Source organism: Elaeis guineensis, unplaced genomic scaffold (assembly GCF_000442705.2).
Source record: "Elaeis guineensis isolate ETL-2024a unplaced genomic scaffold, EG11 Super_Scaffold_1000024, whole genome shotgun sequence".
Taxonomy (NCBI): Eukaryota; Viridiplantae; Streptophyta; class Magnoliopsida; order Arecales; family Arecaceae; genus Elaeis; species Elaeis guineensis.
The window spans coordinates 20,128,769-20,138,189 of NW_027332423.1; the positions used below are offsets into that span (position 1 = coordinate 20,128,769).

A 9,421-nucleotide genomic window follows, 5' to 3' on the forward strand; every position below is an offset into this window, starting at 1 on the left:
GAACATTAGGAGAAAAAAAATTATACTGAAAGGATTATAAAAATTATAATGTAAATAATAATATATCGAATATTGCTCTTTGAATTGATTTTGATGGTTACAAAGTATTTATCATATCTGATTCGGAAGTCTCAAAAGCAAGAACAAAAGATGTGTAATCTATTGGAGGTAATTTCAATATTTTTGAAAGCGTATTTGGTAAGAAAAATAAGTAGCCAACGAAAAAGAGGGAGAGAGAGAGGAAGAGGGAGAGAGAGGAGGCAGCTCATCGTCGTGTTGCCGGAGAGACGCCGGAGAAGGGAGAAGAGGGAGAAGGGAGAAGGGAGAAGAGGGAGAAGGAGAGAAGAAGGGAGAAAGGAGAAAACGTCATTCCCTTCGACGTTCTTTTTTTCTTTTTTTTAAAATTTTTTTCATTATTTGTTTAATTATTTTTTTCTGATTTTTTTTCATTTATTAATTTTTTTAATGAGGATAGTAATTTGAATGATAATTTTAAATTTAAATTAAAGTTATTATTTTTTATTTATAATTATAATTTCTATTTTATTATCATTTTTCTCTTTTATTTACTTCTTTTATGATATATTTTTTTAATTTAATTTATAATTTTTATAATTTAAATTTATAATTTTAGTCTTCTTCCATTTTTATCTTTTTGACATTCTATTACTTCATATTAAATATTTAATTTTTTTATTCAAATTTATAATTATATTATTTTTTAATTTCTTTCATTTCTTTCTATTTTTATGAAATTCTTTCTTTTTTAGGGTATTTTTTATTTTTTTACAATATTTTTTCTTTTCTTCAGATAATTTTTTACAATAATTTATAAAAAATTATTTTTTTTAAAGTTTAATTTACAAATTTTTTTTCATATTTTTTCTCATTTTTTAACTTTTTAATGTATTTATTTTTTGATCAAAATTTAATTTAAATTAAATTTTTTTAAGTCACATTTATAAAATACCCTAAAAAAGAAATTGTAATTAATTTAATTTAATTTTATTCTTTTATGATATATTTTTTTTAATTTAATTTATAATTTTTATAATTTTAAATTTTAATTTTAGTTTTCTTCCATTTTTATCTTTTTGACATTCTATTACGTATTTTTTTTCTTTATTTAAAATATTTTTTAAAAAATAATATTTAAATTAATTTAGTTATTTAAAATATTATTTTTAATTTCAATTATAATTTTAATTCTTATTTCTTAAAATTAAAAATTATAAACTTTGTTCTTCAATTACAATTATAATTTTTATTTTTTTTTCAATTCTTTATGTTTTTATGAAATTTTTTTAGGCTATTTTTTAAATTTTTTTTGAATCTTTTTTAAATAAATTAACTTTAATTTGAGAAAATAATTTGAGAAAATAATTTTATTTCAATTAATCTTTAAAATTTTATTTTTTAAAATTTTAATTTATAATTCTTATTTTTTTTATTTTTAAAAAATTTTTATTTTTTAATGCTACATTTTATTTTTTAAATTTTTTTTTAATTTTTTTGACAAGCATTTGAAATGATGTTTTTCAATTAAATTTCAAATTTTTATTTCTTTCATATTTTTTTCTCTTTTTTTTATTTTCTATGATATTTTTTATTTTTAAATTTCTTAAGATTTTTTTTCACATTTTTTTAAAAAAATTTAAAAAATAAATATCTAAATTAATTTTTATTTTGAATTACAAATTCAAATCTTTATATTCTAAATTTCAATAAAAATTAAAATTTTAATTTATTTATTAATTTTAAATTTTAAAAATTTTTTTCTATTTTTTTCTTATTATTTTCTCTTTTTTTTTTGTGGAAAAAATTGAAAACGTCATTTTGAATGGCGTTTTTAAAGACGCCATTTCAATTGGCTTTTTTTTTTTTTTTTTTGAAACGATGCCATCGTGGAAAATAGGGTGACGTGGAAGGGAAAAAAACGTCATTCAAAATGGCATTTTTTCCTTTTGCATTAGTTTGGTAAAAAAGTTTGGTTTTGAATTATTTTGATATTTAAGTTTTTTTTTTGTATTATTCTGAAAAAGAGCTCTTGTTCAGTGGTCTACCTTGTTCATAAGAGTGTTTGAACAATTGGTAAGCATGGTCTGAAATGGCTGCTCTTAGGTCATTATTATTTAGTAATGATCAAGGGATGGTAAGATACGTAACTTAGGTGAATATCACCAATAAAAAGAAAAAGACCAGCATAAGTCAAGCACTCTTTGTAATTTTGTGATACGGTATTGAATTAGAGATTTTCACAAATATAAATAATTTTGAAAGGTCAATTTCAATGGAGCATTGAAGTACGATGTTAGAACCAAACTTATTTTTTGTAGTTTATGGTCATGAAGGTTGTATTTTAGCAATTAATATTTTATCTTTGATTTTATATTTTATGCATATGATTGAATTGCATGTCAGCTAAAAAAGATCGTATTTGTTGTTTTCTAACTTAAAACTGTCAAGATTTTAGCTTGAAAATGACTATGTTGGGTTATGTTAGGTTAAGTTAGGGGCATACATCGGGCACTCCTATTGCCCTCATGGTATTTAAAATTAATAAGCCATTTAAAAAACTAAATTAATATGTAAATAGAAGTAAATTGGATTGAAAAATCCTTGATATTATTCTCTAATCCTAATTTGGATATTAAATTTAAAATCATACTCGAAATAGGACTTGATAATGAGAAAATATGTAAATTTTATTTTATTATAAATATGAAAACTTAGTTAAAGTTCAGCATTGTTCCCAATAGAAAACTCATAAGAAAATTTGATAAAAATCTTTGAATCTCATGAGCGGGCTTGCTTATTCACCAAGCAAAAATAAATCAAATATTTGTTTATTAAAATTTTTGTCCATAAATTTGATGGCTTCTATAATAGTTGGTATGATCTAATTGATTATAATATATGTTAGTTGTATTTAAAAATTTTTAGACTAAATTATAAAAAAAATTTCGAGAATATATCGAAATTATAGATATATCTAATAATTTTCAAAACTTATAATTTTATTCTTAACGTTTTAGTCAATCCTACTGTCTGATCCATATCATTACATAGTCCATTAATGTTAACTTAAATTTTATTATCATATTATTATAAATTTTTAAAATAATCAAAATAATCTCCAATAAAAGATTAAAAAAAAAATTCTCACAACTTGATCCTCCACTTCTCAGTCTCCTGAAGCCCCCTCCGCCGGAGATTCGGTGCAACCGTCACCGCGATGTTCTCAGACGCTGGGAGCGAGAGACAAAGCAAAGCCAAGACGGCGTCCACAGGATCGCGTAGAGGCATCCACAAAACACACGGATAGGCTTAGGAGGAGAAGGAAGAGCCCCATGGCCGAACCGTAATTTGTGGCCGGCGCCCGCTCCGATGGCCGGTGATTCCTCGATTTAGGAATCCACGACGCCCTCTTCCATTGGAGCTCCGACTTCGATTTTGGGCTCCGATCGACAGAATCAGGAAGATGACGCTGAGGACAACCAAGAAGAGGAGGTGGAAGACGACGTCCACAAGGACGAGGAAAAGATCGCGAACGCCATTCGGTCATCACTGTATGAAGACTTCCCGCTCCATTCCGCCGCTCGTTTATCGTCAAAGGCCTTTCGCACTACCAAGCGGTTCGGATCCTTCCCTTCTTTCCTGCTTCGATTATGAACAAAGATAAAGCCCAAAAAAACCATTCAAAACTGGATTTTGAATCTAAATTTGAATCGATGCTGTCCGTGCCGATGGGCCTCCGGTACGAGGACCTCACTTCTCTTGGAGGATCCGGCGAAGCTTTCTCTTGTCTTCACTGCCGCCCGCGTCCTCCACTAGATCAACCGAGCCAAAACAAAGGACGTGGCCACTCCACTTCCCTCTCCCTCTCGTCACCTCCCGGAGATTTAAATTTAAGAGTTGATTTCGATTCCAACGCCAGCATTTCTGCGCGAGGCTCAATCGCCTCCTCTCCGATCTCGATCAAATTGAGCAGCAACAGTGGCGTTACCTTTCAGAAAAGCTATCATAAGCTTGATTTTTTAGACAATCTTTTTACTGTAATTTTCCTAGGAGATAGATGTAAGTAAGATTAATGCTGGTCCACACTAGATTAGAGTATTTATGGTTGCTCCATACAACCTACAGAGGAGCACATGATCCCCCCAGCTAATGCTATGAAAACCCAAAGCAAGAACGTTCAATCAAATCTCATGTTCGCGTTGTTACGCGGGAGAGAGAATTGGACCTGCCGCTACAAAATTTGATTTGACTCGGCTTCAAAGTGTTGTATTCAAGCACAATTTGAGTTATAAAAGAAGAAAATACGGGTCTAGATTTTAGTTGGATTGGCCCAGGATGATCGGAGAAGGAGATAAGTTTTGATTTGGCCAGGCGAGCTAGCTTTCAGCCTAAGACCCATCTCAATCAAATCAATCTAATCTTATTGCACGTATCTGATTGCGCCTCAAACACTGCTTCGTCTTTCCTATTAATATAATATCCACTTTTAATTAAGCAGGAGGATTTTTTTTTTTTAAATGTAAACAAAAAGTTACTCCTATCACAGCATCGGTATTAGAAGTGACAATTTATGATTTGGTCAAACAACTTGATAAAAAAAATGATCTACAGGTTGCGATCTGATATGTATAGATTTTGGATCTGGGTCAACCCATACAAGCTTATCTATTGAATGAGTTGAATTCATGTTAAATTATATATCTATTTATCTCATTTTGACCAACTTAATAATTGGATCGGAGCATAATCCAATCTATTTAATATAGTTAAGATATATTTAAATTGTTTGAAACCTACACCTATTTATATTTTGTTTAACACGATCTACTTAACTTGTTTAATCCATTGAAATCCATTTAATCTATTAGAAAGTTTACTTAACCTATTTAACTTGATTCAATCAGCTTAATAAATGAGTTATATAGGCTATATCAGTTTATTTGTTTGATCAACAAATTACATCAGAGTTCTCTTTGACCGGAGATCTCTATTGTGGTTCTAATAACGTAGAGGATACCAATAGTTTCGTTGTGAATCAAGAGAGATTCGTGCTTATAAGGAGGAAATTTTTTTTTTCAAATGAGGTGCCTTTTAAATGGCAAAATTGTGAGACCTATGAGTCAGAGCGGACAATACCTCACGTAACGGACCGAGCCCTTATTCACAACATATTCAAATATAAATTTTTAATTTATTTAATAAATATATTAAATTTGGGTTGATAAATTTTTGATCCGATCTGTATCCAATTCAATCCGTATCCGATCCAATTCAATCCGATTGCCACTTCTAATTAGTGTGACTAAATACATGAGAATGGTTATATATTTTGTTATCAAATCAATATTTGACGGATTGATGATATATATATATATATATATATATATATATATATATATATATATATATATATATATATATATATATATATATCATGAACCTGATAGATATATACTTAGAACCAATATATATCGAAGGCTGATCAAAAGAATAAAGACATTCCATATTCAGTTTGGGCCTTAGTCACAGTTACTACGAATTATGTAATGGAGATTTAATTAAATAAATTGGTATAAAAAAATTTAAGCTAATTTAGAAGGATTTGATATATCCAATGAAGAGATATACATCAGAAAATGTTCTTTTGCAGCAAATCAAGTTGCGGTAAAATATTTTTTCTTTATTTATAAGAAATAAATAAAAAAATATTTATGAGAAAGTTCAAGGGTCTTTCATCTACAAAGAGAGATTCCTAAACATTGTGGAAATTTTTAGTTTTATTCTTCATTGTCCCATGAGAGGGTTTTTTTTTTTTTTTTTCCTATTTTGCTACTCCTTTACCGGTAGATTTTTTTTCGTCGGAAAAAAAGAAATCGTCAAGTGCAATGCCGGCACTCTAGCTTCCAGGTGACCGAGGGCCAAACATTGCCGGTGTGGATAGAGCACGTGACCATCCTCATCATCATGTGCATTCTCAGGCCGGATGTACAATTGGCCCATTTCACCCAATACCAAGCCCTTTTAAGCTTATTGGGCCTCATTCATGCCCTTGGGAACGACAATGGGTTAGATAAGGGTTGGATGGTCGATTACTTATACCCGCCCTTTTTTAACCTCGGAACAAGGTGGGGTGGATAGTCCCAGGGCAAAGCAAGCGGGTAGAGTTAAACTGAACGATTGGATAGGTTGGATTTACTAAAGCTACAAAATTAGGACCCGTTTAAGTGATACTGGATCCAGAACCTCATAAAATTTGTTAGTTTGGTCGATAAAACTACAAACAAATATGGAATTACAGATCAGACTAAGTTTATATTCATAAATATTCAGAACTATTTTTCGAATGGATTGGTCTAAATCTTAGAGAGAGAAAAAAAGGCTTATTGGATAGTCTTAAATATAGTCTTGAATATTTATAAATATAGTTATAGTCCGATCTATAATTTAATATTTTTGATGGTTGTACTGATTTAATCTATAAATATTTAAAAAATTTTGATCCAATCATCCAAATAAATTTTTTATATATGAATTAATTTTCCAACCTTTGTGAGGAGTTATGTTTAAGTTTGATTGGATTTAAGACTAAAAATGGCAAAAAGCAGTCCGACTTACGTTTGACCTGTCTTAAATAGATTTGGATTAAATAGATTCAAGTCGTAAATGGCTTGACCCATTAACTATTTAATAATTAGTTCAGGTTTTGGTTTCAGACAGTGGACCTGTTCAACTCATTTAATAAATGGGTTGGGACAGGTTAGGCCGGGTCGGATCATAATTTGTAAACTCGCAATATTATGGCTTAAAGCATTAAATAGTTTAAGTTGATCGTTGTCATTGATTTTTCGCCTTTCGATCCCATCTCAAGTATAAAGGCTTTTTACTCTCTTTTCTCTTCCGATTCGACTTCTAGATCTAGGATTTTTGAATTTTCTCCCTCAGTGGCTGGTGCTTCCAGCTTTCTTCTTATTTTCTAATGGCGGCCGAGGATCCTCCACTCTTCCTTTAATGGTCGATGCTTCCGGCTTCCTTCCCAATGACAGTTGGGCGAACTACGAATCAAACCTTCCCTCAATTTTCTCCTTTGGTTTCCTTCTTCAGTCCTCCTTCGTCGTCAGTCCTTAAGAGGAGGTGGCCCTATTTATCGACACTCGGCCCTCATTGAGGGAGTCCAGATCTATGCTATTTTCTTTCTCTTTTTCCTCCCCAACTTGATCATCGTTGAGGGGGCTTGTGCTGCTCGATGCCTTGACCGCTCGAGATTCAGGGTTTTTCTCCCTTTTTCTATTTTGGTGGCTGGTGCTTTCTTCTCCAATGGCCATTGCTGAAGGGGGTTGGTTGCTTAAGATCTAAAATTTTTTCCTCCTTTTCCTCCTTCCATGTATTTGAAGTTATATCACATGTTTGTATCTGACTCTTTCTCTATCAATATTTTGTACTCAGTTGAATATTGCTAAAATATAAATTTTTCATGCAGGAACCAAGATGAGTTTCTTCTAAGAAATCATCTCAAAATTATTTCTAGCTAGTTATTTTTATTTAGGACTGTCAAAATGGGCTTGACCCACAGGGCTGGCCCAGTCCAACCCTGTAAATAGAGTGGGCTGGACTGCCATATGAATAGCCCAAATAACAATCGGGCCTGTTTGGCCCGCCCCACATCAGCTCAAGGGCTAATATGGGTTAGACCGGACTAGCCCAGGTGGGCCATGAAAACTTTAAAAAAAATCTTAAAAAAAATCTTATTTATTTTTTAATCCCTGACTTCTAAGCTTCACTATCCCACATCGTCGGCCGCTGCCGCAGACCAGCAGGATGACCGCCTCTGCCAATTCCTTTCCCTTTCACCTCTTAGCTCTACAGATCCCCCCTCCTCCTCCTCATTGCCGGTGCCACCGCCTCCGGCCTCCGAGTCCGATCACGAATCAAGATATGCCGACCCTCTCCTTCCTTCTGCCGACGGACGCCCTTCTATCCAACCTCCAGGTGATCCCCCTCCTCCTCCAGGCCCCTCCTCCCTTCCGTTGATAGACGCCCCTCCATCCAACCTCTAGGTGAACCCCCTCCTTTTCCTCCTCCTCATCGCCGGCACCACCACCTCCGAATCAAATCCAGCTACAGCTCTTTCTCCTCCTCGGGCTCTCTCGGTCTCTCCAGTCTCCGAGTTAGATCCGTGCTGCCTCCCCTCAGGCTCTCTTGGTCTCTCTCCACTCTCCAAGCTCGATCGCTCAAGACGCTGCCACCTCCGAGTCACATCCGACCGCGGCTCCTTCTCCTCCTCGGGCTCTCTCGATCTCTCCACTCTTCGAGTCAAATCTGCACCGCCTCCGGCCTCTCCTCAGGCTCTCTTGGTCTCTCTCCACTCTCCACTCTCCAGACTTGATCGTTCGAGGCTCTCCCCCTCTTAGGTTCTCTGCCTTTCTTTTTTTCACTCTTCACTCTTCAGTCATTTGAGATTCAAGGCTCATGTGCTGGCCCGGCTCGGCCTACGGCCCTTAAAGAGCTGGGCTGGGCCAGTTATATTGGGAGGCTAGCTATATTGTGTCCTATTTTTTGGCTGAGCCTAATCCGATCTGGTCTATCAAATTTTAGGCCCTTGTGAGCCAAGTTGGACCGGACCGGATCAGCCCATTTTGACAGTATTATTTTTATTCAATCTAGGATGGTTTGAATTTTCTTTGTATTTAATTTCTTATTTGGATTTGATGTAACATTGTATGATGGTTATTTAGTTCTTGATGCCAGGCATTTTGAAACTGTTGTATTTGTTAAATCTTGTCGGTCTTGTATAAAAAAAAATTATTATTTTTTATGTTATATTAATCATTAGATTGTTGCTATTATTCAACTCTATTAATTTAAATTTACTTATTTTTTATGTCTGATTTTGATATTTATATTTAAGTTTGTTGTTAAGATTAAACTAAATAGAAAAAAATTTAAATAGTATTGGATAAAAAATGATCAATATTTTTTTTAAAAAATAGATTAGATAGATCGAATTAAATTAGATTTGATAAATAAATTATTTATTTAATAAATAAATTAAATAGATTGAATCAAATTAGTTAAATAATTTATTTATTTAATAAATAGACATGAGATGACTTGTTTATTAAATAGATCGAATCTAATAATCTATTTATTAAATAAATAAAATTTAAATTTAAAAATTTATTTTATTTAATAAATAAATTGAATTCAAATTATATATATATATATATATATATATATATTTATTTATTTATTTATTTATATTTTTTTTTTGACCCCACATACATCCAGTGTTATCCGTTTATGATCGATCTGGTCCAATTGCCGTCTCTCCGGCGGAATTTATCGTTATCTTTATCCGTCTTGGAGCTACCGTCGGTCGGATAAAATATGCCTCACAGGGACGGTT

At 32.4% G+C, this 9,421-nt stretch overlaps 1 pseudogene; it reads right to left on the reverse strand.

The window, feature by feature from the left end:
* Nucleotides 1-3,162: 3,162 nt before the first annotated feature.
* Nucleotides 3,163-6,018, reverse strand: LOC105037625 (uncharacterized; annotated as a pseudogene).
* Nucleotides 6,019-9,421: the final 3,403 nt, after the last annotated feature.